Source organism: Pongo pygmaeus, chromosome 5, assembly GCF_028885625.2.
Source record: "Pongo pygmaeus isolate AG05252 chromosome 5, NHGRI_mPonPyg2-v2.0_pri, whole genome shotgun sequence".
NCBI classification, from domain to species: domain Eukaryota; kingdom Metazoa; phylum Chordata; class Mammalia; order Primates; family Hominidae; genus Pongo; species Pongo pygmaeus.
In genome coordinates, this window is record NC_072378.2 from 5,073,511 (window position 1) to 5,100,696 (window position 27,186).

At 42.4% G+C, this 27,186-nt stretch overlaps 1 protein-coding gene across 4 annotated transcripts in view; it reads right to left on the reverse strand.

Moving 5' to 3' along the window:
- Nucleotides 1-27,186, reverse strand: part of LYRM4 (LYR motif containing 4) — a 154,604-nt gene that overhangs the window by 82,068 nt on the left and 45,350 nt on the right. The gene's annotated exons all lie outside the window — the stretch shown is intronic.

A 27,186-nucleotide genomic window follows, 5' to 3' on the forward strand; every position in this document is an offset into this window, starting at 1 on the left:
ATGAGTTGATGGGTGCAGCACACCAACACAGCACATGTATACCTATGTAACAAACCTGCACGTTGTACACATGTACCCTAGAACTTAAAGTACAATAAAAATAAATAAATAAAAATAAGACAGGTTTTAATGTTCCAATGTGGAATAATGTACAATATACATTGTGTTAGTGGAAAAAAAAAAAAGAAGCTGTAAGGGAGTATTTATAGTGTAATCTCATTTGTGTTAAACCAACAAAAAAGAGTACACACACAATCTCTCTAAATGCACGGGAAATTTCTGGAAGGCTACATAAGAATCTTTATGTGGGAAGTGAGATTTTGCAGTCAGAAGAAAGGGAGAGGAGAAAAACTTTCCTGTTGCCTTTGAAGTTTTTTGTCTGAATTTCTTATCTTTAGAACGCACTGGCCACGCAAGGTGGCTCACACCTGTAATCCCAGCACTTTGGGAGGCTGAGGTGGGAGGACTACTTGAGGCCCAGGAGTTTGAGACCTGCCTGGGAAACATGATGAAACCCCATGTCTACCAAAAACAAACAAACAAACAAAAATTAGCTGGGAGTGGTGGCATGTGCCTGTGGCATGAGGTGCCAGCTACTCAGGAGGCTGAGGTGGGAGGATCGCTTGAGCACTAGAAGTGCCATGAGATCACGCCACTGCACTCCAGCCTAGGTGACACAGCAAGACTCACTCTCAAAAGAAAAAAAAAAGAGAGGGAACGCATTATTTTGATTAGAAAATGGTAAGTAAATACAAATTTCAGAAAGATTAAGTTACCTAAGTTGTAAATCAAAGGAGGATAAAAGAAGGGGATTATTGGTTGTGTTTTTGTTCCTCTTACTTTTAACAAATAATAACAGTGATCATAATAATCATATCAAGTACTGATTAAGAGCTTTGGATCTTAGTCTGAGTGATCTGGGTGTGAAACTTGGCTCCTTTACTTACTAGTGAGTGACAATGGGTAAGTTAACTTCTCCAAACTTGTTTCCTCATCTTATAGTACTGTTGGAGGATTAAATGAGACAGTGCATTAAACATTTTGTGTAGAGCTTGGTACACAGTGAAAATTTAATAAACATGACCTACTATTATGATGATATATTTTCTGAGACAGGGTCTCGTCCTGTCACCCAGGCTTGAGTGCAGTGGCGCAATCACGGCTCACTGCAGCCTTGACCTCCTGGGCTCAAGGAATCCTCTCACCTCAGCCTCGCAAGTAGCTGGGACTACATGTGCATGTCACCATGCTAATTTTTATATTTTTTTGTAGACGGGGGTGTCACCATGTTGCCCAGGCTGGTCTCAAACTCCTGGGTTCAAGCGATCTGCTTGTCTCAGCCTCCCAAAGTGCTGTGATTACAGGTGTGAGCCACTGCACGTGGCTCCCACGGTGCCTGGCCCAACTATCAATATTAATAGGACCCCTTGTCTTGCTGTTTTCCCATACTGTATTACATACAATTGTTATTAATATTTGCCTCTTGCTAACATCTTGTTTCTAGATTATAAAACAGTATTATCATATCTCAATTTCGCAACAGCCCCAGTTTTATGTGTTTTGGAGAAATTAAGTGGTTAGCCTAAGGTTAGTGGTTAGCCTAGGATTTGAAAGCAGATCTGTGACTTCAAGAGTTTATGCTGCTCCAGCACAGCTGTCTGAAGGCCAGTAAGCCACTAGTCCTGGTGCTCTGACATGCATTTCGGGTGACTGAAATTCCAGCCACAAGGCACCACGAAGCTCTACATTATTCCACATGGTGCCTAGGACAGGAAAATTAACAGCTACTTATAACTCCATTTTGTTGATGAGCATGACTTTAAGAACTTTTAAATTTGTCTACAATGCTAGCCATGAGAGTGAGAAGAGTTCAAAAAGCAAAAAAGTAAAACACACAAAGGTGGCTAAATCACCTGTCTAAAAAAGTCAGTACATGCTTCACCTAATCTATGAATCTAATCACTGTTCTCCCCAAATCCAGGCATTTTCACTATAGTACTACTGTGTTCAATAAATCTTTATATAACAAAGGTTGATCTGACCCAAAGAATTCTTTTCCTGATCTAGAAAAGTAGACTGATATTGTTGTCTCTATTTAATAGCTAGAACAAAAAGAATTTATGTAATTTTCCCAAGTCCTTTAGTGATTTAATGACAGAACCAGATTGGAGTTCAGAGACTCCTGCTTTCTAATTTGCCTCAAACACCGCACAAAGGGATTATTTCCTCTTCACTTTAATTTTTTTCCCAGGATTTTCTTGGAATCAGTTCTGAGTTGATTTTGGAATAATAAAGTATTAGGCTAAGTACACAGAGTAGATAGTACTGGAGTCTCAGTAAATTCCTTAATAGACTCAAAGCATTTGATTTCCTTGAGGCTTTTTTTTTTTTTTAAAAAAACCAATTTGGCTCAAACTGAGAATGCTCAACATTTTTAAGTAGCAGTGACTTCTAAATGCTCTCCTAATATACAGATAGATGGATGGACGTATTTTAGCACAATGTAACTCTGCTTAGGAAAAAGCCCATTTAGAAAAAAATTCACTTGGTATTCCGTAGTAACACTGTATCTGTTCTAATAGGCTCTGGCATTAAATATTCAATTAAATGATATTTATTTAATTAAAATCATTGCCCCCTAATATACACATGGGGGACACACACGCATGCATGCAGAGCGTGGTAACTTGACTACCTCTCATGTAACTCAAAACACTGAACTCCAAAAACCAGTCATGTGCCGCAAAATAACAGACCCCGTATATGACAGCAGCCCCATAAAATTATAACGGAGCTGAAAAATTCCTGTCGTCTAGTAACTCTGCCATTGTTAACATCATTGTGCAATGCATTACTCATGTGCTGTCATAAGGCTGATGCTAAATCTAGTGTCTGGAATTGTGGAATGCTGGGATCAGAGAAAGCCTGAGAGAATTTCTTAGATAATACAATCTTGGGAATTTTCAGATTTCAATTTTACAAAGTAAAGTTTCTGAACCTGAGCCCATGGCTTCAGGAACTTCCAGGTATGTTACGCAAAACTTTGTCTCTGTGTATATACATACCTATTTCTGGGGAAAGGGTGAAAAGTTTTCATCACATAAAGGCATTGTATTAAAAACTTGCCTCATGTGCCCTAAGAACATATACATTATTTGATCTAGTTATTTTAATAAGAATTTTTCTTAAGAGAAAATCAGGGATGTACGTGAAGATATTTATGGCAACACTGTAATAGAAAAAAAAATTAGGGACCAAGTAAATATTCAGCATTTGGGGGAAACACTAAACCAATGATAAGCTATAAAATGAAATACTGGAAGCTATTAAAACAACATCAGTCAAGAGAGAATGGGATCACATGAGAAAAGTTCACGACGCATTTGCTAAAAAGAGGTTATGATCCCCAAAAGACTAGAAACGGAACCTAGGTCTCCATTTTTGTCCATGTCAGCGGTCCAGGCAGGTTGGATGATTGTCACAGGCAGTTCAGGGAAGCAATCTGAAGTCTTTTTGATGCCAGACTGACCCCATGTCTCTGAGCGGAAATAAGAGCTACGCGCCATTCTGAGAAGTATACGACTCAAAGGTAAGGCCTGAAAATGCGTCGTGAGAGGGTATTTCCACTGTCTTGAGCTAAGGTCATGAGTTTGTGAAACTAGGAATGAGAACTGAGATAGATTAGTGACAAATTTACCTGACTGTAATTTAGGACTTACTCTCATTAAAATGGCCCCTAGTGTGTTATTAAGAAGACAACTTGGTGATCAGAGAATTAGAAAAATCACCATATTGCAACCACTAATGTAACAAGTGATTCAGGCAAAGCACATTAATGGGTCTGAAAACCAATGAGTGAAAGGTTGTTGGGGAACAGATTTATTAATTACAAAGAGAAACAGTATGTTTACAGTGTAAACATCTGGTCAGTTCTACTCTAACAAATGATCAAACTCAGCATGAACCAATAATGGTACAATTGACATTATGGGCCTCTTGATGTGGTGCACTGAGAAGAATGCCATATTACTTACGTAGTTTTCCTGCCAAAAGTGCTTATTCTGAATGTAATCTTAGATAAACAATCTGACAAATTAAGACTGGAGAACATTCTGGACTCAATACATCAATGTCATAAAAGTTAAAAAAAAATGCAGGAGAGCTAATGCATGCAATGCTTGAAGCTTGCATGGATTCTGGATTAAAAAATTATAAAAGATATTATAGGACAATGGAGGAAATTTGAAAATGAAGAGTACATTAGAAAAGGCAATGGGCTTATAATCCACCTTTTCAGCAATATAAAGTTTGTGTTTCCTCTGCTGAGCATCCTGGGGCTGTTCCCCACAGGACTTTGTGAATGACATTTAAAATGTTGCTACTTCTGACTGAAGATGGCCTGGGGTAGGTGGTGGAGGGACCCTGAGTGCGTGGAGAATGAGTGCGTGGAGAATGAGTGCGTGGAGAACGGCTGGGGGCAAGGCAGGAGGCCAATCCATAATGTCCTTGCCTGGAGAGCAGGAAGAGGACAGTACGCACTGCAGGAGCTGTGTTAATAAGCTTCCTGAATGTGCTCTGAGGAAGCACCCCTCCCCTTACTCAGTCCCCCCAAAGAGACATGTAGTAAGGCTCTGTCAGGAAAAATTGACTTTTTTAAATTTAACGAGAACTGTTCTGAGGTCCTAATCATTACCATAGCATTGGGAGAGTTAGGCCTTTGAGTTCCCCACTGTGCTCATTAGCACAGGACAGAATGCCTGTGAGGGGCACCATCCACAGGGGACTGCATCTCTATGGGGCTGTTGCTGCTGTCCTCTTCCATGATGAGATCTAACTTCTGAATCTGTGCACGGTTAAAAGGCATCAAATCCACAACAGGCTGTGTATTCCATTGTATCCAAAGTGCATTTAGGGCCTGGCGTGGTGGCCCGCGCCTGTAATCCCAGGACTTTGGGAGGCTGAGGTGGGTGGATCACCTGAAGTCAGGAGTTTGAGACCAGCTTGGCCAACACGGCAAAATCCCATCTCTACTAAAAACACAAAAATTAGCCAGGCATGGTGGTGCATGCCTGTTATCCCAGCTACTCAGGAGGCTGAGGCAGGCGAATGGCTTGAACCCAGGAGGCAGAGATTGTAATGAGCCAAGATCACGCCACTGTACTCCAGCCTGGGTGACAGTGTGAGGCTCTGTCTCAAAAACAAAAAACAAAGTGCGTTTGGGCCTAAGAGCTTACTCTTGGATTTCAGTTCAATAGTGAGAGGTAACAGGCACACAGTCCTACAGGACAAGGCCTCAAAATGCAAGATTCCTTAAACAAGAAGAGAGGGCTGACATGACAGCAACAAAAGTAACAACAAGGAAACAACCCTTGGGGTTACAGGGCTTTCTTCTCCTATGAGTGAAGAAATATAAATAACTGTAAGCTCTATTTTTAGCACCTCCATGTACTATAAGTGATTTAAAAAAAAACAAAAACAAAAACAAAAAAATACCACCTTAGCTTTGTTTAGAGCAGTATTTCTGAAGGCCATTTCAAATTGTAGCTTGCTAGCCATCCAGTTGAAGAAACATGTAATAGAGAGCAGGGTTCTTTCTGACTCTTCCCAAAGCATCTAATAATCCTCAGAGAGAGCAGTGAAGGATGGCCAGAAATTTTATATCCAGCTGAGGGATTCTGTGTGTTGCGTTTCTGTCTTCCTGTTTTGGTCTTTGAAAATGAGGCAGCAGGGAATCTTAGAGAAGTCAGAGGGAGAGTAAAGCAGACTGTCCTAGTTAATCAGAAGTGCTAAAAGGGCAAACTAAAGCTGTTCGCTAATTAACCAACAATCTAAGTTATCAAGAGACCATGTTGATGGCTGAGATAGATGAGCAACCAAAGAAAGAAAGCCAGAGATCCTGACAACCTTCCTAGGCTGAAACTGAGAATCCATCAGTAAAAGCCCTTGGAAAGTATGACACAGCCAGGATTGACAGTGACTTAGAAAGGAGCATACTATGGATACGATTTGGTTAGGAATTAAGAGAAACTCAGAAAAGGGACATATAGCACCTAGGTACTTAAAATTTCCCAAATTTTAATAAAATGGATGATGAAAATTCATGGTTCATGCTTAATTTCAGCTGCTTTAACAGAAATATATGATTGTTAAAAAAGCATGTTACGTAGGCCAGGTCTGATTTCAAAGGTTTAGATCTTGTATTAGGCAGGGTTCTCCAGAGAAACAGAACCAACAGGGTGTGTGTGTACCCACATACGTGTGTGTGTGTGGTGGGGGGAAGAGAATGAGAAAGAGAGAGACAGAGGACAAACATGGAGACTATCCTCCAAATTAAAGTTTGCCACTAATTAACCGTCAGCTTCATACTCTCCATTTGGGGATTAGAAAAGATACGTTACCTCTTCATATAAACTGAAAGCTCCTGAAATTTTGGCCAACTGTAGTTTCCTAATAAATCTTGTTGAAGGATACATATTTGAAGGGTGCTGTTTTTGGGTAAGAGCAGAGGGTGGCACTAGTAAGAACAAATGGCCACAGTCCCTTCCAGCATCCCCTGTGACCTGTGTGAACAGGCATACCGTGGTGTGCGGCTGGTAACAAGCACCAGCTTTACAGTTCCTAAGTCTGTAATTTCTCTTCTCTGGCAAAATGATGACGTGCAACCAGAACTGGGTATACCTTCTAAAATGCTTAGCTCCCTCTTCTTCAAGGTGGGACATAAGACCTACCTCATGGGCTAGTAGGAGGGTTAAATGCAATAGCATTGTTAAGTCCTATAAAAACATCAAGTATTTCATGATTCTTTTTTACGCTCTCCAGTAGAAGTGAAAGCGTCTTTGGAAAAATACTACCTTTGAGAATTAGCCATAAATGGCTAAATCAGAAAATTAGGAAAATATAGAAACGCTGTTAATTTTATTTTATTTTATGGGTAGGGTCTCACTCTGTTGTCCAGGCTGGAGTGCAATGGCATGATCATAGCTCACTGCAGCCTCAAACTCCTGGGCTCCAGTGATCCTCCCACCTCAGCCTCCTGGGTAGCTGCAACTCCAGGTGTGCACCACCGCACCCAGCTATGGAAACACTGTTTCATTACTATAATAGCTTCTGGCTTTACAAAGCTCAGGTATTTTGGTAAAACCTACAGTGGTAGACTTTAAACTTTTAAAATTGTTTACGTCATTAGCAAGAAACTGTTACACATAAAGGCTTGATGTACATACATTTATTTAAAAATTATGCATATGTGTTCCTGTGCCACTAAATTGTGCTTATTAAAATACATACAATAGATAAATGAAAATTGTAAGCAGAAGTCCTACTTTTCATTCTGGCAGCTTACAGGACGGCCCTGCAAAATCTTGAAGTTTACTCACCTCACCCTGGAGACCTGGAGGGTGCCAGGTAGTTTTAAAGTAAAGCAATGTACATATTGATGTTATTATCATTGGTTGCATTTAATTAACCTTCCCTTGCAGAGAGATGTTAAGGACATTACAAAACCCCACAGTATCAGGCCGGGTGCAGTGGCTCACGCCTATAATCTCAGCACTTTGGGAGGCTGAGGCAGGTGATCACTTGAGGTCAGGAGTTTGAGACCAGCTTGGCCAACATGGTGAAACCCCATCTCTACAAAAAAACAAAAACAAAAACAAAAAAACCCCGACAATTAGCTGGCCATGGTGGCACGCGCCTGTAGTCCCAGCTACTCAGGAGGCTGAGGCAGGAGAATCTCCTGAACCTGGGAGGCAGAGGTTGCAGTGAGCCAAGATAGCGCCACTGCACTCCAACCTGGGTGACAAAGTGAAAGACCCTGTCTCATCAAAACAAAACAAAACAAAGTACCCCCACAGCATGAAGCCCTCCTCACAAGGCCTCAGTGTCTGCTTGGGCATCTTCAATGACAGGAAAAGGGTGGGGTCATGGTCTCAGAAATGGCTCCTTCAGGTGCTCAACAGCTATTCACCTGAGGCACATAGCAATTCCCTTTCTAACACAGATTGTAAGCTGCATGAGGGCAGGGGCAGGTACTATATCTGTCTTATCTATCACTGTATCCCCAGAATTAATGAATAAATATTGAATGATTTCTTAGAAAAAAACTTCCTCACACCAATTGAAAGTCTGGCTTTATGACAAAGTAACAGCAAACCCTTATATTGCACTTAGGATGCCCCAAGCATCATCATAAGCACTTGTCACGTATTAGTTTGTGAATCCTCCTAATGACCCCGTAAGTGAGGCGCTCCCACATTCCCATCTCAGAGCTGAGGAAACTGGGACAGAGAGTGCGGAGTGGGTAAGAGTCACTCAAGGACACTGGGGCAGTGTGGCTCCGACCCCGCAGCACTGCCTCTGCCCAGGGCAGTGGACTCCCTCTGCCTTTCCAGTCCCCATCATCTGGCGCAGATATCATGTCTAACTCTCCCTCACGTGACTGTCTTGCAGGTACACGAGGGCAGCTACTGGAGCCTTCACAACCATTGCTTTTCCAAGCCCAACACCCTACTGCCTCTACCTGCTTTAACAGATGATGGAGATTCATGCCTTCTAACATCCAGGCCTCACCCTCCTTTGGGTTTAAGCTTGTCCCTAAAAGATGAAGAGTCCAAACATGGACTCAGACAGCCCTGGGTTTGAGTTCCAGCTCTGCAAAATCACTGTCTGATTCTGGGCAAGTAACTGCAGCTCACAAAGCTTCCTCACAGAGTTTCCTCTTCTGAAAAGCAGGTTGGTACAGTGCCTTCCTCCTAAGAGTGCTCACTGTCCGACCATCCAGATGCCTTTCCTCAGAGGAGCTGGGCACAGCACACCACTCTCAGGGGAAACATATTTGCATTAATCTAGATGATGATGCCGAACTTTATGGGAATGAATTGTACCAGCTTGGGAAATAGCTTTTTTCTATTTCCATCGGAATGATTTGGTTCTTTAACATAACTGTATATGGTGACAGTGACTCAACTCTTTGTCTCTTGCTGTACAGCTCCTCCTCTCTCACAGGAAAAAATTCTCATAAAAACAATTTATAATACATCAAAATATGGACAGGAATGTTAAGCTGTAACCTCTGAAGTTATCTGTGGGCATGATTTATTATAGAAGTTCCACTGTGATAACTTGGCAATTAGGAAATATTGATAAATGCAAACACATTATTGATGTCAATTAAAAAAGCACAAGATTGATGAGCCTCTCCAAGTGCTTTGACACAAGCAGTTAGAGAGTAATGCTCATCAATACACATCTAACCACTGTAACTGTGCAGAGAAATTAGGCTGCCAGGAAACAAAAGGGTGCTTCCACATTCAAGTGAGATTACTGAAACAGATGAGCATCTAGTCAACAGGAATATCTAACAGAACCTCAAACCAAGTTCTTTGGAAAACATAGGTGCTTACTGGTGATTCATGATAAGGTAGGCAAGGAAGGTCCTCAAGAGGATTCAAGACTATGACACACTGAGTTGGTTGAAGGTGGGGGCCAAGTGCCTGAGTTGGCTGTGCCTGATTATATAAGTCCAGAGCATATGCCAAGCCAGAACCTCAAGAAAAAGGGTAATATCTTAGAATAGATTTTAATATTTGGCCGGGCACGGTGGCTCATGCCTGTAAACCCAGCACTTTGGGAGGCCGAGGCATGTGGATCACGAGGTCAGGAGTTCAAGACCAGCCTGGCCAAGATGGCGAAACCCCGTCTCTACTAAAAATACAAAAATAATTAGCCAGGCATGGTGGCGGGTGCCTGTAATCCCAGCTACTCGGGAGGCTGAGGCAGAGAATTGCTTGAACCTGGGAGGCGGAGGTTGCAGTGAGCCGAGATTATGCCACTGCACTCCAACTTGGGTGACAGAGTGAGACTCTGCCTCAAAAAAAAAAAAAAAATAAATAAATAAAAGAATATATTTTAATATTCACAGGGATCTTCTATTTTGGAAGACCTGAGCAAAGCCCCGAATTTATTTTAAATAGCTAACCTAATCAAGGCCACATTTCCTATGTGTAGGCAAGAGGGAGGATTTGAGCCTCGGTTACTGAGGAACGGAGGAACTGGGAAGGTAAATTAGTTTAATAGAAAGGGAAGGCAGTGCCGGGCACGGTGGCTCACGCCTGTAATTCCAGCACTTTGGGAGGCTGAGGCGGGTGGATCACCTGAGGTCAGGAGTTCGAGACCAGCCTGACCAACATGGTGAAACCCCATTCCTACTAAAATACAAAAAACAAACAAACAAACAAACAAAAAACAGCTGGGTGTAGTGGCGGGCGCCTGTAATCTCAGCTACTTAGGAGGCTGAGGCAGGAGAATCGCTTGAACCCAGAAGGTGGAGGTTACAGTGAGCCAAGATTGCGCCACTGCACTCCAGCCTGGGCAACAAGAGTGAGACTCCGTCTCAAAGAAAAAAAAGAAAAGTGAAAGGGAGGGCAACTAATTGAGTTTTGGACATCACGGCTTTCAAGTACTCATAAAACACCCAAGTGCAAATATCTACTTGTCACAGAGGCCTATATTTTGCATGAGAAAAGAAGACTAAAGATGAAGTTTCAAAGAGGAGGTATGATAAGCAGCACCAGGTTTGTCAAGAAGAATCAGGCTAACAAAAGTCTGGCTGGCTTAGCACTAAGAAGGTCTGTGTTTTTGATGTTAAAAAAATCAACCTCCACCTACTGTGTGAAAGGACTCTATGAGGTACCACAAAAGGCAAGGCACATTACTCTTGTCCATCTGGAGGTCATTCTCTTCCACTGCAGCTCAGGGAGGGCCACAGGGAGCAGTGAGAGACAGGATTCTTACCCAGAGCTCCAGATGCTTTGAATTAGCCCCTGGCTATCTAAACCTTATTGCCCAGTGATACCCATCTCTTACAAGCACTGTAAGTCAGCAAAGGGCTAAACTGGTTCTCAATCCACAGAGAATTGAGTTTAGATACAGAGGACTGGTCTAAGGTCCATGTCCATCCCTGCCTCCCCGCCGTCTTAACCTTCCTTAAAGGGTAACTAGGTCAAAGTTAGCCTTCTAATCTAGATGTGGTTGTTTTTATGTATAAAAGGTATATCTTACACCACCCCCACCCACTAGGATGGCTATAATCAAAACGACAGGAAAAAACAAGCGTTTACAAGAATGTGGCAAAATTAGAACCCTTATACCTTGCTGGTGGTAATAATGCACAATGGTTCAGCCACTTTGGAAAAAAACTAGGTAATTCCTCAAAAAGTTAAAACAGAGTCACCATATGACCCAGCCATTCCACTCCCAAGTATATATACAAGAGGAATGAAAACATATGGCCACACAAAAACTGGCATATGAATGTTCATAGCAACATCATTCACAAGAGCAAAAAAGTGGGAATGACCCAAATGTTCATCTACAAATGAATGGATAAATAAAATGTAGTATATCCATATAATGGAAGATTATTTGGCATTAAAAAGGAAGGAAGTACTCTCTTATGCTACAACATGGATGAACCTTGCAAACATTATGCTAAGTGAAAGAGGCCAGTCATGAATATCAATTTCATCCACAGAGATAGAAAGTAGACTGATGATTGGCTAGGGCTAGGGAAAAGTGGGTTGGGGGAAAATGGGGAGTCACAGCTATAGGTATGGGGTTTCTTTCTGCGGTGATGAAAATGTTCTAAAATTGATCATGGTGATGGTTGTGCAACTTCGAATATACTAAAAACCACTGACTTGTATACTTTAAATGGGTGAATTTTGTGGTATGTGAATCACATCTCAATAAAGCTGTTACACATGCTTTTGTGAAATCTACACAGTATTGTAGGGAAGAACAGTCACTACCAGACTGAAACTGTCACAGAGATTTCCATCAACAGGCTGAACCTTGAACGGCCCCGAAGTTGAGAAAAATTGAGATTTTTCTCAAATTGCCAGGAATTGCCAGGCAATTGCCTGAAAAAAGTTTGGTGTTCTGGTCTGGCCAATCCATCCCAATTTAAGCTGTGCCATCCAGTTCCTTTGGATGCTAGGACATTTGGCCCAGGGTATTAGCATTTCTCACTGGGTCAGCTCCCAAAAGCCATTGCCTTGTTTCGCTTCTACAGGTCTCCTTGCTGCTCCCAAGGTGCTACGCGAGAGTTGATACTGAGAACAAGTTGTGCAGCTGAGGGCTGCAACACAGTTTCAAAACAGACTGGTCTAGAGCATATTCATAACAACAATTCTGAAGGGCTGAAAAAATTTTACATGTGTCTTTCTTGGTATATAGGTATATTAATCTTTTCTTCCCACAAATTCCCCCTGAAATGAGAGACGGTGTGTGACTTTCTTAATAACTGTACATGTACTTAGGATCCTGCTTGGGAAAATGCCTGCTATAAACATATAGGACACTGTAGATATTCTTATTGCCAGGGTTTACATGATAAGCCTGTCTCCAGAAGTGCAGGATGGATGAGCCACAATTTGTATGGGTGGCAAACCCTCAGCTGCACTACAAAAATGCCTCCAAAAGAATGTTAAATAACATCTCCCTCAGGTGAGGACTCCATTCTTGAGGACATGTCTCTGGTATTCTTTTGGCACTAAACCCTGTTATTCGACTTGGTTGTTAAGGATATTGTCTTGTGATATCAGCCTGAACCCCAAAGAGCCTCATCAGGAGTATGCACTCTAGTCCACTAGGTGGAAGCACATGAAATTTTCAGTTGCAGTAAAACTTTCATTGTTTAATTTAAAATAAAACTTATAAACAAAGTCTGAAACTCGGTAAAAGTGCAACAGAATAAAAATAATCACCATAACAAAGACTGAATTTAGAGAGATCCAGAGATCAGGGAAAGTCATCACAAAAACCAAAGACAGCTTGCCCAGAGACTAGCCTTCTGGAGAACATGCACTCCGCAGGGCTCACAGGTGGAGTGGACCAGGCCAAGGCCCCTCTCTAGTTCATTGTAAGCCACTGGTTCTCAACTGTGGCTGCACACTGTCATCACTTCAGGATACTGATGCCTGAGTCCCACACTCAGAGATTCAAAGTCAATTGTTCTGGAGTAGACTGGTCTGTACAAGCACTGTAGGTGGTTCTGACATACAGTCAGGGCTGATAACCACTGGCATAAGGTAAAAGTCCCGTCTTTGAAGATACCCTTAGAGCCAGATAGCCTTTTGTTCACCCAGTAATACCGTGTAAAAGAGAAAGTTGAACTAAATTCCAAGTGTATTGTAATGTATAAGAACAAAATGTTTTAAAATTAAGATTAATTTTTCATTTTTTGCGGGGGAGTGCATCATGGTTGTTTTGAGATTGGTTATGGTTTTTCTTTCCAAATATTACAAGTGCTTAGATAACGGAAAACTCCAGTTGTGAAGGGTTTAAAGTATCTGAGGAGAGTAATTTAGAGTGCAACATGGGTATTTGATATGGAACGTATCAGTCTTCATTTAGTTTTCTTTTGCCATCAAGGATGGGGACAAGTGATCAGGCAAACCTTGGCACTGCTTGCCAGTCTTGGCACTGCAAGTGCACAGGCAGGCTCAAATGCTCTTCCCTGTCTAGCCAAGAATTTCAGATCCCTGATAGTGGCCTGGAAACATATCAACGCATCAAATCATCATCCACTGGCAAAGGGTAAGGGGGTTGACAAGCTCATGCCACAAACTGTCTTACTTTTCTTTGAATGAATCAGTTCACCAAGCTGACTAAATCCTCTTTTCAGCCTTCTGCGCTCAGCTCTGGGGCTGGCCTGCTGGGTCACCTCCTTAGCTAATCTGTTTGTTGCTCCAGAGGGAACCATCTGTCTTTCCAAACCTGCTGGCAGTGACCCCCTGCACCTCATTTCTCTCTGTGCGCTCCTGAAGATCCAGGGCACCGAGAAGGGGCAGTCAGGAATCACGGGGCTGTGGGTGCCTTCCCCAGAGATGCACTCTGACTTTGAGCAAGTCACTGGCTCTCAGTTGGAAGGGGTTAGCCAAGGCTATGAAAGTATATCTACCTAAAATTTTAATAAAATTCATTCTATTAAAATGCAATTAAAGGATCCTATTGGGTGGCAGCATGATATGGTGATGGAGACCTCAGCTCAAATCCTGGCATCAACCATTACTGGCTGCGGAGTCTCAAGTTCCTTAACCTCTCTGAGCTCATTTCTTAACTTCTCTGAGCCTCAGTTTCCTCATCTGCAAAATAAGGAGGCCCTGCAGGGTCATCCTCTTTCATGAAATGATCCGTGCCTGCGGCACCTGGTATATAAAACATAAATGAAAAGTTAACTGCTTCAGCCTCCATAATCAGTGAATAACCATGACCAAAACTTGTTTTTGCAGGTGCTCAATTAACTGAATTACACTTTGCAATTCTAAATTTTTATAATGCATTTGTGTAAACAAAGTGCCCTGACAAGAACATTACTGTATATGATCTTTCTGTATTTTCAGCATGTCTGAATTCACATACATAGAATTCTCCCACAGGTAAAGGTGAGTAAATTACATTGTGTGAAGAGTTTGTGTGTCTACAATACCTGTATTCCATGGAAGTCCAGAGACACAAACTGAGAGGCAGAGGGGCCTGGCTCATCGTGCAGTACATGGTTCCTGGACTTGCCTTTGATGCTCCAACTCCCAGGGGCAGCCTGATTTCCTAACTTCCAACCTCCTTACATACAAACACGAGGAATATGAACTTTCTGTGCCATCCCAAGAGGCTGTGAAAGGATGATGTGGGCACTGGATGGACCATGTGGCCTAACTCAGCAAAGGGCCTTTTGTTCAGATGTTTGGGCAAGAAGTACTTGTTCCAACAGGCCTTTCCAAAGTGGTTTTTGGCCACCCCACTCACCTTATTTCTCCCTAGTTCTCCCAAGAAAAGATGAATAGCCTGCCATAAGTTTGTATGTATGTCAGGGCTGCCAATTGCCTCCAAAGACACAGCTGTTAAAATTAGTTACAGCTCTAATTATTGTTCCAGGATATGGCTAAAATTTTGTCAGCTTAGACTTTTTGCTTTTTTCATAAGGGTATTCCATAAATATAGTGAATGACATGAGCTACTATGAAGGAATTCAAGTTTGTGGAATCTAGTCCTTTATAATTATGGCATATAATTCATTTGGCACCATTTTCTAAGCATTATCAGTGTGTAGGGCACTGTGATAAGTGTGAGACAGAGAGGACAGCCCTAGCCCCCAAGGAGAGAATGACATAGAACACTAATAAACCAAAAAGTCACATAAGCAACTCTGAGCACTTGTCTACCTCTACAGGCATGTGTTTGAACATGCACACATGAAATTTATCCTTCATCTGTCATTAGAAAACAAATTCCTCAAATACAGACGATTAACTACCCACGCCCCCCGGACTTTGGTAACTCGCTCCAGGGGACATTCCATGATGCTCGGAAATACAGGCTGAGATGGGTATAACAGAAATCCAAGGAAAATTTCACTGAAGCTCTGATTAGGCATATCTTGTTGATCAGGCACCATTCTACGCACATGGGTATGGAGGAAAAGACAACTGTGAAATCGGGCCTTTCTGTCTGTATACAGTAGTCTGCTGTCTGGGACAGCTGCTTGGTAGGCCTCCTAACGGCTCCTGGTCCTAGCTCCCCATCTTCTAAATTTGAGAACACCTTTATTCAAATTAAGGGACTCCCATTTTTTACTTCCAAACACCAGTTTGCCCTACATGAGATTTTTCCTGGAGCCTTTATTTCACTTCCTTGCCTAGCAGTCTGCAATGTGATGGGAACGTTTAAAATATGGAAGATTATAGGGACTGAAATTTTCCCTTGGCCCTCCCGATTTTGTTCAGGTGGATATTATTTTATCAGCATGCAATAAATATTTCATACTGAAACTGTCACTTGGAATTTAGTCTTCACAGCTCCACTTAACGCACTGAAAAGCGTCTGGGAAAGTCAGACGTGTATTATAACAAGAACGGCATGCTGACAGCCTGCAGCTGGGCAGGGCCCCTCGTGTTGCGTCTAAGCGGCTGGAGAGCAGAAGCACATGAAAGAAGAACGGACAGCTGCTCCCTTGCCGCACACTTATGGGGCTGAAACCAAAGTGGGAACGTCTCCATCGGGATTTGTTTTAGCACTTGAGTTTTTAAAAGTAGTATGGAAAAAGCAGTTTGAAGTATAGATGAGGCTGTAGCTGTCTCTTGCTTACTGAACACTTACCATGGGCCCAGCGCTGTGCTGTGTGCCTCACAAACACTGTCAGTCTCCTTCACACCCCTAGGAAGGGCAGACAATTATGCCTATTTTACAGAAGAGGAAGAGTCTCACAGAAAGTCATTTGCCTAAACTCATAAAGCTTGGGAGTGACAGCCAGGACTTGAAACCACGCCTGTTGTACTCCTGGGCCTGTGCCTTCATGCCTTCCCGTGGGGCACCAGGGAAAATAAGAGTTCCACAGTCTCCTTTCATCTTGCTGGAACTTACCTCATGGATCACCTTTTCTTTTCAACTGACTCTGGGGGTGGGCTGGAGGACAGGCGAATACTCTAGTTTCCTTGGCTTCTTTTCTGGAAAGGGATATGGCTACTTCCTTAAGTAAAGGAGAGTTTTAGTTTGAGTGTTTGTAGTTAAGGATAACAGGACTCACTGGTGTGAAAGAAAAGCAGAATCGAAGGACCCCAAACTCATGATGCCAAAGGGAAAGTGAAGCTTGGGAAGTGAGTCACACAAAAACTGCCTTCCTTCTGCTCCCAAACAGATAACTGACTTCCCCCTCCCTCTCTTCACATGTGAAATGCAGACTCACTGAGCGCTAGGCAGAGCCTCACAAGGAAGGAACCACTTGCCTCACTGCCTGCCCTCTCTCCTTTCTTCCCTTTCCTCTCCTGCATGATCTTTCCCCTTCCAACACTGAAGTTCCCAAAACCCTCTTTCAAAAAAGCACAGATGACAGATCCTCCCGTGACTTGTGTTTCTTTTTCCCGGGTGCGTCCTCAACCTTGGCCAAATAAACCTCTATCAATTGAGATCTGCCTCGGTGACTGTTTGCTTTCCACTGATCAGCAGCTTTGCTGTTTTCAGAGGGTGCTAGTGCACAGCATCTCACTTGGCCCATTTGCAAAGATACTGAGTGGTGCCCAGGGTAGGTGAAGACTTCTGGCCAGAAAGCAAGTCAGAGTCTGGACTAGAACCATCCTTCTGAGTTTCAGTGGAACTCCCTATGTTTTTCTACCAAGCCAGCTTGACTTTATTAGGCATTCTGCATCAACAAGGCACTGGGGTATCACAGTGAATAAGAACAACGCTGTTCCTCCGGAAGCTCACAGGGTAGGGACAGGATGACTTATTAAAATGCCATTCGAAAACAATGTGATCACGCTATTAAGCGAAGTCACAATAAAGTGTGTTGTTGGTCCAGAGGACAATGAGATTGCAGCAGGAAGAAAGGGGCAGGAAGGCCACTGAAGGCCTTCCCTAGGGGAGGAGGTGAATGCAGACACAAGTGCACTGGGTGTGCTGTGTGCCTGGTGCTGTGCTAGGTCCCAAGGACACGGAAGGCCCAGCCCTCCAGCATCCTGCAATCTGGCTGGAAAGAGACTCATGGTTACGAATCAACTGGAATACTGCAGAGGCTGGCCATAAAATACGACTATCAGGGGACAGGCTGAACACAGTACAGAAACAGACAGGAGAAGCCTTTTTCCGAGTGGTTCCCTGAACTGCCTGGGAGAGAAAAAAGTATGGTCAATGTCTTATAAAAAAAAACAGGCTGAGTTTCAAAAATTATTTCCAGTAGGAAAAATACTTTAATATTACAAAAAACATGAACAGCTATACAGACAGCAGTGAGCTTTAAATAGTAGCTGAGACTTATTTTTAAAAAAACAAAACACTAAGTTTGGCTCTGCTAAAATAGAACCTGGTTCAAAGCAAGAGGAAAATTTATTTTTGCTATTTTTACCAGCCCTCCCTTCTCTACCTCACTCCTTCTCAGAAGCTCTGATGAGTTCCAGGGAGGGAAACCTCATTCGTAAATGAGATATCTACAACCTATCACCTGTAGGAAAAGGCAGGTTCTGTTTTCCAGGTCACAGTACCCCAGAAATCACCATGATCCATGCAACACTCCTGCCATTGCTGGGTGTCAAAAGCTTTCACAAAGTGCAGCTCCAGGCTTTTCTTAAGGCCCTGCTGCTGGGGCCGACCGTGAAGAACCAGCATTACATAACTCAGCATTACATCATCCAGTTACTCCCCCATGTACAAGAAAACACACTTGCTGGGAGATCTGGGCAGTCAGGCTTTCCCTTTACAGTCAGTTTAGTCAATAGAGAGGGTCAGTGACATAGCTCACCCTTGGTCAAAATCCAGCATTCACCAGGGTGTTTCTGGGACTTAGCAATCATTAGCATTTATTTTCAGAACCAGAAAATGTCAGGCATGAAAGGGACCTTAGAGATCCACTGAGCAACCCTCTTTATCCACAGGAGGAAGCTGGCCTATGACGGTTGGCTGCCAGCCAGTGGGGGGTGGGAGCAGAACCTAGGTTTCCTGGCTTGCTGGGCCAGCAATCAGTGAGTATTTATTGGGCTCCCATGGCATAGCTATCTCTGTGCGTAATTCCGAAATGCACTCACTTATCAGTGGAGTGGAATAGCCTAATGAAAGAAACCACAAGGATCTCAACAAGGCGGTTAAATTTAGGTTGTAACAATAGAGCCAATTCCTGAAAAAATTCTTGTGCTATAAGGGATCTTGGAAACTAATATGCTCAACTTCTTACTTTTTACAGGTGAGGCCTAGAGGTGAGGACTTCGTGGTGATGCTATCACTAACTTGTGACAGACTTTGAAGGGGAATCCTTATGACTTCAGGGTTGGTGCTATTTTTACTCCATTGAAGAGGCGGGAGGAGTGGGGAGAAGAGAAGTGCTTCTTAGGCTGGATGAAGTGCAAATGTTTGGGGAAAAGAAAGTATGTAAAATACTGATTTAATTCCACACTAGCATTATTTAATCAAACTAAGGTCATTCTGGTACCACATTTTAGAGAATTCTTAGCGCCTTTTCAGTATTCATAACTGACCAATCCATGAAATCACAGCTTAATTACCAGAATGGGGAAGATATAAAATTTCTGACACATCACTTGGCTCTGGTATTTCAAAAACACATTGAGCACAGAACTAGAATGGTACTCCTTCGCCTTTAGTAGAAACACTGAATGATGACATGACTTTAGACAGAGTCAATACCATGACCAAGGATAGACAGCTACTGAGTAAGTGTTATTAGGACTTAAATTTAGGTGTATCTTGCTCAAAACCTCTTCTCTTACTCACCACTCCTATTACATCTCAGGGAGGAAAAAGCCATGCCATTTTTTAGACTGATAGATATATAATTAGGAGAGATCTTCCCAAGAGCACTCATGAAATGAGCTGTCACATATACACAGGTGAAATCCATCCAGTCCGAAAAGAAAATTCAGCTGCAGCTATCAAGGGCTCAGGAAATTAGTGCATGCTCTCATATACACAGCAGGCAAGGGGTCACCACCTCCCTGCGCCTCAGAGGGTGCAATACAGAAATACAAATTAACACAAACAAGGGGGAGCACCTTGGATTGTCTTTCCTAAAAGATGTGACACTGTTCCTTTGTCATCTTGGGAGAAGGTCTTCTGCATAAGCAGGATTGGAGTCAACTTTGATTACTTGAAAGGACAAGACAAGCAGTGAGGCATCAAAAAGTTTCCACTTAAGGGTACTTCAGTGATAGCTCGTCTGGAAAAGCACAATTGGAGCTGTAGCCTTCAGATCTATGGAGAAATTCTGAGCAAATACTACTTAAATAAGGTGGTTGAACTTTCACATTTTTGGAGTGCAGTTTTTGTATTTATTTTCTTTTGAAGGCAGAGAGAGAGTGTTTTCTGATAAGTGATAAAGGAGCCTGGCCTCTAGGGATCAAGCTATTCATGAGCCTACAGAGGGTAAGCTGTTACCTTCTAACAAGAGCTCTAAATGAACAATTAGAAAAAGGAAACATGCATCTTGCCACCGTCTTTCATCTTCAATGTCTTGTCTCCTTCTGTCACAATAAGGCCACCCATAATCTGATCCCTCTTCTGAGAGCTGGCTAACAAGTGAGAGTGCATGTGGGCCCATCATTCTCCTAATTGTGTGTCCTTGGGAGAATTACTCCAGCATGCCAGGTCTGAATTTCCTCACCTAAAAAAATGAGGATAAGAGTTCCTTTCTCTTAGGAGACACTGAGACAACGTATTCAAAGTGTGGAGTACAGTGTGTGGTGCACAGGGTGTGTGTAAGGAAGCAGCACTGACAAGCACACATCATCACTGCTGCCACCACCATCATAAACTTGACTCTTTACAGATGTGGTAAATTAGGCAAATAGGCCACTTGCCCAACATCATGAGGTAAAATACCATCTGAGCTGAGAACTTCCGCTTCTTGCCTATGAGACCAATCTGCTTTCTCTACCAGAGTTAATAATATCTGCTTCCAGTTTAGGTGCTTCAGCGTCAAAACAGTTCTTCAAGGAATTCCACAGTGAATGATACGAGGACTAAACGGGAGAAGGATGGATATCATAATAAAAATTCCCAAATGAAACTCTTGCAAAAGTTTTCTATACACAGCATTACTGCTGCCTTCTTTGGGAGCGCTCCAGCACATGGAAATACACTAAAGGACAACTGTTGTATATGAAAGACACATAGGGAGACAGGCTTCTTTTAGAAAGGAAATGGAATCTTGTTTTATGCACATTATCCTTGGAGGAATCAAGCAAAACTAACAGGCAATCTCCAACCAAATGAGAGGCATTCCTTCCACAGGAATGCCAACTATGGGAATGCTGTTGCCCCAGACTTGAGGATTTACTGGAATTTCTAGAAAAAGCAGGGAGGAAATTAGTTTAAATTCCTATTTGAAGACATCTTTTTATAGCTGCAGAGGAATTATATATTAAATAGACTGAACAAATGAATGCCATACAGGGGCCAAGCTATCAAACTAAACAAACTGTCTCATTGCCTTGCTTTCTTAAACTTCGACAGGGGGATGGGGAATTTTCCACTCATCTGGAAAAACTTCTTATATGCAAAAGATATAGGGTTCACTTAAGGGGCAGTTCTGGTTATTGTATATAAATTCATGTTGCTTTCCTGAGGATTTTTATTGAAGTCCAAGACAAGAGTATTTAAATCTCCTTTGCCTCTGATGGGTTTATTATTACTTATTATTTTATTATTATTATTTTTGAGATGGAGTCTCACTCTGTCGCCCAGGCTGGAGTGCAGTGGCACGATCTTGGCTCACTGCAACTTCCATCTCCCAGGTTCAAACAATTCTCCTGCCTCAGTCTCCCAAGTAGCTGGGATTACAGGCGCCTGCCACCAAACCTGGCTAATTTTTTTTTTATTTTTAGTACAGATGGGGTTTCACCATGTTCGCCAGGCTGATCTGGAACTCCTGACCTCAAGTGATCCACCCACCTTGGCCCCCCAAAGTGCTGAGATTACAGGTGTGAATCTATTATTACTTTTTTATTACACCTAGCCTATTATTACATTTTTATTGCACCCAGCCTATTATTACTTTTTAAATATGTAGATTGATCCTTTGATTTAATCGTAGTTGATTTATAAAGGTATAAGGGAAAGTGCTGCTGGGGTATGCTTTTAAACTTTATCCCTGTTCTATTAAATGAGCGAACAGATGGGACATTAGAAGTGGGAAGAGTGCTAGGTCCCTGAAGAGTCAAAATGAGAAAGAACTTCTACAAGGTCGGAAGGACCTCATAATTCCATGGTAACTCCCCATTTCATAATTATACGGCACAGAGTGGGGGCTCAGTAAATATCTAGGAAAAGAAACCATGGGCAATGGAATTGTAAACGATACAGTGTGTGTTACTTATCCAGCAGATGATGTGGAACATAGCTGAGAAGCCAACCAGGGAACGGAAGGAAGTCAAACCAAGACACTAGTATAAACATTAAGATGGGGCTTGGGAAAAGCATTTAAGTCTGTCTTTGCCTATCAGTTATTACATTATTGTTCTTCAACTATTATTTCATTTTCTTTGGAAGAAAACTGTCTGATCAGAGATATATTCTAGTACTGGTGACACATCTTCTACCACGAAGGAAGAAGGCTAACAGCAGATGTGCTAACAATATGAATGAAATGACTTCAATTTTCTGGGTTTCCTTCTAACAGAAAGGCTAGATGAAGAGAAGTCTTTGGAATCTATAATGATATAAATATATAGCTGGCATATAACTGTTCATCTGCAGCCTAAACTCTGTAGTGTTAAGTTCTTGGTAAAAAATGGCCAAGGAAAACCAGGCATAGAGTAATTCAGTCTAACATGTATCAGTAGTTTCTGTAAATAGAGAAGAAGGGGACAGATATTTATGTGAATGTTGAACCATGGGATTTTAGAACTGGCAGCAGCCTTAGAAATTACAGTATAATCCTTTGGTTTTACAGATGAGAAAACAGAGGGCTCGCAGATGTAAATTCACTAGTTCAAGCTTCAAATGACTTAAGCTTCCTATCCCTAAATGCCAGCGTCTGAAGAATTTAATTTCATTCTTCCAATTAAAAAACAACACCAATGACTGGCTATAATTCATTTTGAAAAAGAAGGGGTTTATTTTTATTGTGGAAAAAACACAAACCATAAAATTTATCATCTTAACCATTTTTAAGCATTTAGTTCAGCAGTGTTAAGTATATTCACATTGCTGTGAAACATGACCAGAACTTTTTCATCTTCCCAAATTGAAACTCTGTACCAACTAAACAATTCACCTTTTTCTCCTCCTCCAGCCCGTTATTCATCATTCTACTTTCAATTTCTACAAATTTGACTACTTTAGACACCTCATATAAATGGAATCATACAGTAATCTTTTTGTGTATGGCTTATTTCATTTAGCGTTAAGTCCTCAAGGTTCATCCATATTGTAACATGTAACAGGATTCTGTTCCTTTTTAAGGCTGAATAATATTCTGTTGTATGTATATACTATATCCTGTTTATCCACTCGTTGTTGATGGACATTTGGATTGATTCTACCTTTTGGCTATTGTGAATAGTATATAATCATTTTCATGTATTTTAAATGTCCCTTAGATAGGGACTGACTTCCCTTTATTCCACTAAAACAATAGGCATATAAATTTTATAAATTCTCTCAAACTATCAAATATTAATAATACTTAAGGTAAATGCATACAAGTGGAGAGATACAGGGTGCACTATCTGTTTTCCTGCAAAGGACCTCAAACATACCTACTTTTTCTCAGGCTGTTGTAAAAGGATGAGAACTGTGGGTAAGATATCACTTTCATTCAAGTTTTAACCACTATCTAGGGAACTGGAGCGGATATTGCAGTAACTGACAATGAGAGAGGGCCTGGTCATGATTCACTAGCTTCTAATTTCACAACAGCACATTCAAAGACTGAACCATATAATAGCAAATAAAAGTAAAAATAAGTATGGTTTCAGAGACTCAACTACCACTACCCCAAATATCAATAAATTCAGCAAATTACTTTGCTTAGTGATCTACAAAAGGAAAAATAAAGTGTAAGCTAAGAAACACTGAAAATGCTTCATCTCACACTTACATGAACAAAAATGGATGCTACGTGTAATATTAACCCCTTTCCAATGATCTTTAACGGCTATACATAGTGTCTGCTCTTAATTTCTTACAACTGCAGATTCTGAACTTGGGTGTACTACATCCACTATTTTGAGTTGCTTAGCTAAAAAAGCACAAGCTTAAGAACAGCTGCTGTGGTAGAAAACAGTGACCCCTGAAAAGCTGATGGGAAGATGGGCACTACTCCAAAACCCCACCCTTATCTAGAATTAGAACATATCCAGTTTATCTTCTTACTGCACAATTTTGTACTATAGTAACAATATATTTTTTCATCCAAATACTTAGATTTTGCTGAATATTCCTGAAATCATGATCTTAATTCATGAGTTCAGGGGAGTCTCATTAGAATGCAGAAACCCAGTTCTGGCAACTTCTCTGGTGCTGCATTCCCATTCCTGTTTCCCATTCCCAACACTCTCTTTTACTGTTTTCTCTAGACATGAGGCTATGAAGCTAGCTCTATAACAAAGATTACAACTCTATTTCAAAATGCTTAGAAAATATTTTCTCTTTGGTGAACACTTAATCTCTATGAACTACACAGGAAGGAAGGCGCCCCAGTGATGCTGATGCTGCAGGTCTCTAGAAGATGCTCGAAGAGCAGGTGCTAACAGACAGGAAATAGTGACACAAAACAAGGTACACTAGAGTTGTTTAAAAACCAAAGGGGTGTGGCAAACTGCAGAGCTACAATAAGCCAGGGCAGTTTACTGATAGTTATTCTAACTAATGCCTTGCAAATAGGGTCCAGAGGAGTATCTTTATTTAGAACAGCAAAATGGAGCAAAGTACAAAGACAAAAGCAAAATCTGGCTGCCTTTTTGCTGTTCCTGATGTAAAATACCTAAGAAGCCTTGTTAATTGTCTGGGGTAGAAATCCTTTGGTACTTCTTTGCTGCTCAGACTGTTTGAGAGCTATTTGCCCAACCCTACAAACCACTCAGGTTTGTCCATTCTTTCTGGCTCCAGCTGGTCTGGACATAAAAGGCCTCTCAAATCTTTCTGATCTCACCTGGGAGGCAGATAGGGAAATTAGGTTTAGTGGGGGCTAGCCCAGAACTTGCTTTCAGCAGAGAGGGAGAACCTATAAGAGCTTTCAGGGTCAGCTGGCTTTACAGAATCATCTTATATGGAAATAATGGCACTTTATCAAAAGGTAGAAGAATGTCTCTGCTAATTCTGGGATACGACATGAGGCATGAAGTTGGAAAGAGATTCAAGACTGACAGACTGGATGGTAATTTTCCAGGGGAGACGTGGTCCAAGAATGTTAAGGAAAGAACAAACGTATGTCTGGCTTCTACTGAGTGGGCCATAATCATGGAAAATGGGCAAAAGGAGGCTGACTTGCTTATCGTGAAAGAAAAACAAGCTGCCACTTCTTGGAATGAGAGTAATTCTTAAGGGCTGTGTGAAGGCTAATAAATGCTGATGTATCTAGAATCCCTCAGGGTTGCCACAATGAAGACTGAAGATCTTGCACATTAAGGACATAAAGGAAGAATGAATGACCTCTGAGGAGAGTTGAAGTGGTCCTTAAATATCATTGGAACGAAATGAGAGGATGACTTAAGACTATCCTTCAGTTTCTACTGACTCAGGAGCCTATGTCCTTGAACTTCTGAGTTTGCTCTAAGGAGCTAGAAGACCTGAGCTCACGCCTGGCCATGTGGCCTTAGACAAGGCTTCCAGCTTTCCTGCATCTCGGTTTCTCTACCCAGAAAACCAGATCATTTTTGTCCAAAGACTTATTTTAAAAAGCAAAACTTACTAGGGTTATGGGACGGGGTGGGCATGGAGGGGTATCATTAGCACCACAGCTGACTCACGTGACCGAAGAAGCCACCCTCTGAAGAATGAGTGGAAAGCAGGGTGAGCAGGTAAGTGTTGTAAGTGGAGGATTTCAGTGTGAGCACTGCCTTTACGGCGTGCATGTCTGGCAGCTGGAAAAGTGGCTATGGGCTTCCTCACTGGTGGAACCGTGAAGCTGGGATCCATGTGCACCTGGGTGGGTGGGGCTTGGAGTCCAAATCATCAAGTGGAAGAGGGACTTGATATGAAGAGTATCAAAATTCCATGAGGGTTAATATGTCACGATCCCCATCAGATTTCCATATTCCTTTCATGGTTCATTCCTTTAGGAAGGAGACTGTGGGTGGCCAAAAAGACACCCCGATTTTCGTGGTATAGACCCTGCGACTGAGGTATATGATCTCAGGGAACATACTTCATGCATTTATTTAGCCAGTGAAAACTTACTAAGAGCCAGCTCTATGCGGGATGTTCTAGATCCTGTGGATAATAACAGCAAGCATTTGCATAACATTTCCTATGTGCTAGCATTATCCTGGGGGCTTTGCATATGTTAGCATATTTGATCCTCACTACAACCAATGAAGTAGGGCTTACTTTCATCTGCAGTTTGCATTAGGCACTGAGAGGTTAAATATCTTGCTCAGGGTCACATAGCTAGTAGGCTGAGTCAGGACGTGAACACAGGCTGGCTGGCCCCAGAGTCCATGCTCTTCTCCACCCAGTGGAGATGATGGCAGCGACAGGGGAGATCCCTGTCCTCATGGCCCAGGCCTGCCGTCTTGCAGAAGAGGGAGAAAATAGACAAGGCCACAAGTAATGTCATAGTAGGTACTGATAAGTGCTGTCAGGAAAACTAAGGCAGGGCAGGGGAGAGAGAGAGAGTCTGTTTTAGATAGTGTGGTCCCCGGGGGGCCCCTATGGGAAGATGAAATCTGAGCACAGGCCTGGATGGAAGGGGAAGGGAGCTACAGGAACATTTGGAGGGACTCCTCCAGGCAGGGGGTGCACAAACATTGAGATGGGAGCAAGAAGTTCAAGGAAATAGGGAGAGTGAGGGAGAGGAGTGCAATGGAGGGCCTCTGGGGACCTCAGACAGGCTTCAGGTTTTATGTTAGGGTGTCACGAAGCAAGAGCCTTGAAGGGGTTGAACGGGGCAGTGGCCCGATCTTTCTTTTGAAAAAGATCACTGTGGTGGTGGTGTGTGGAAAACAGACCACGTGTGGGGTGGAGTGGGGGCACGGGCACCCGGAGGACAGGTCAGAAGGCTGCTACAGTAGCCAGTTACAGAGGACAGTGTGCAAGAATACAGACTCTCCACCTTGCCATAGGCTGTTAGTCCAAAGGCAACTTATGCCAGCTTGCAGCCAGATGGCTTGGGGAGCCACTGTGCCTTACGCCCTAACTATGGTAAAGGCTGCATGTGGATTCAGGAAGAGTCCTGACATGAAAGGGAAGTGAGTAGAAACTTCCCAGCTGCTGCTGTCTAACTGGTTCTCTGAAGGGATGAGAATGCTTTCATCCCTGAGGTGGTGACAGCAAGCGGTTCTGCAAGGTCGCCATGGAAGCCCTGGCCCCGCAATGTGTGTTCTCCATCAGGAAGGTGCAGTGGCCAGGCTACCCTGGGGAGGGCGCCCTTGCCCTGCACATGCCACTGCTCCAATGAGTCTGTCCTGGGAGGGGAACTCACTGGGATGTCAGATGAGGGCCAGTTTAGTCTTTTTTTTTTTTTTT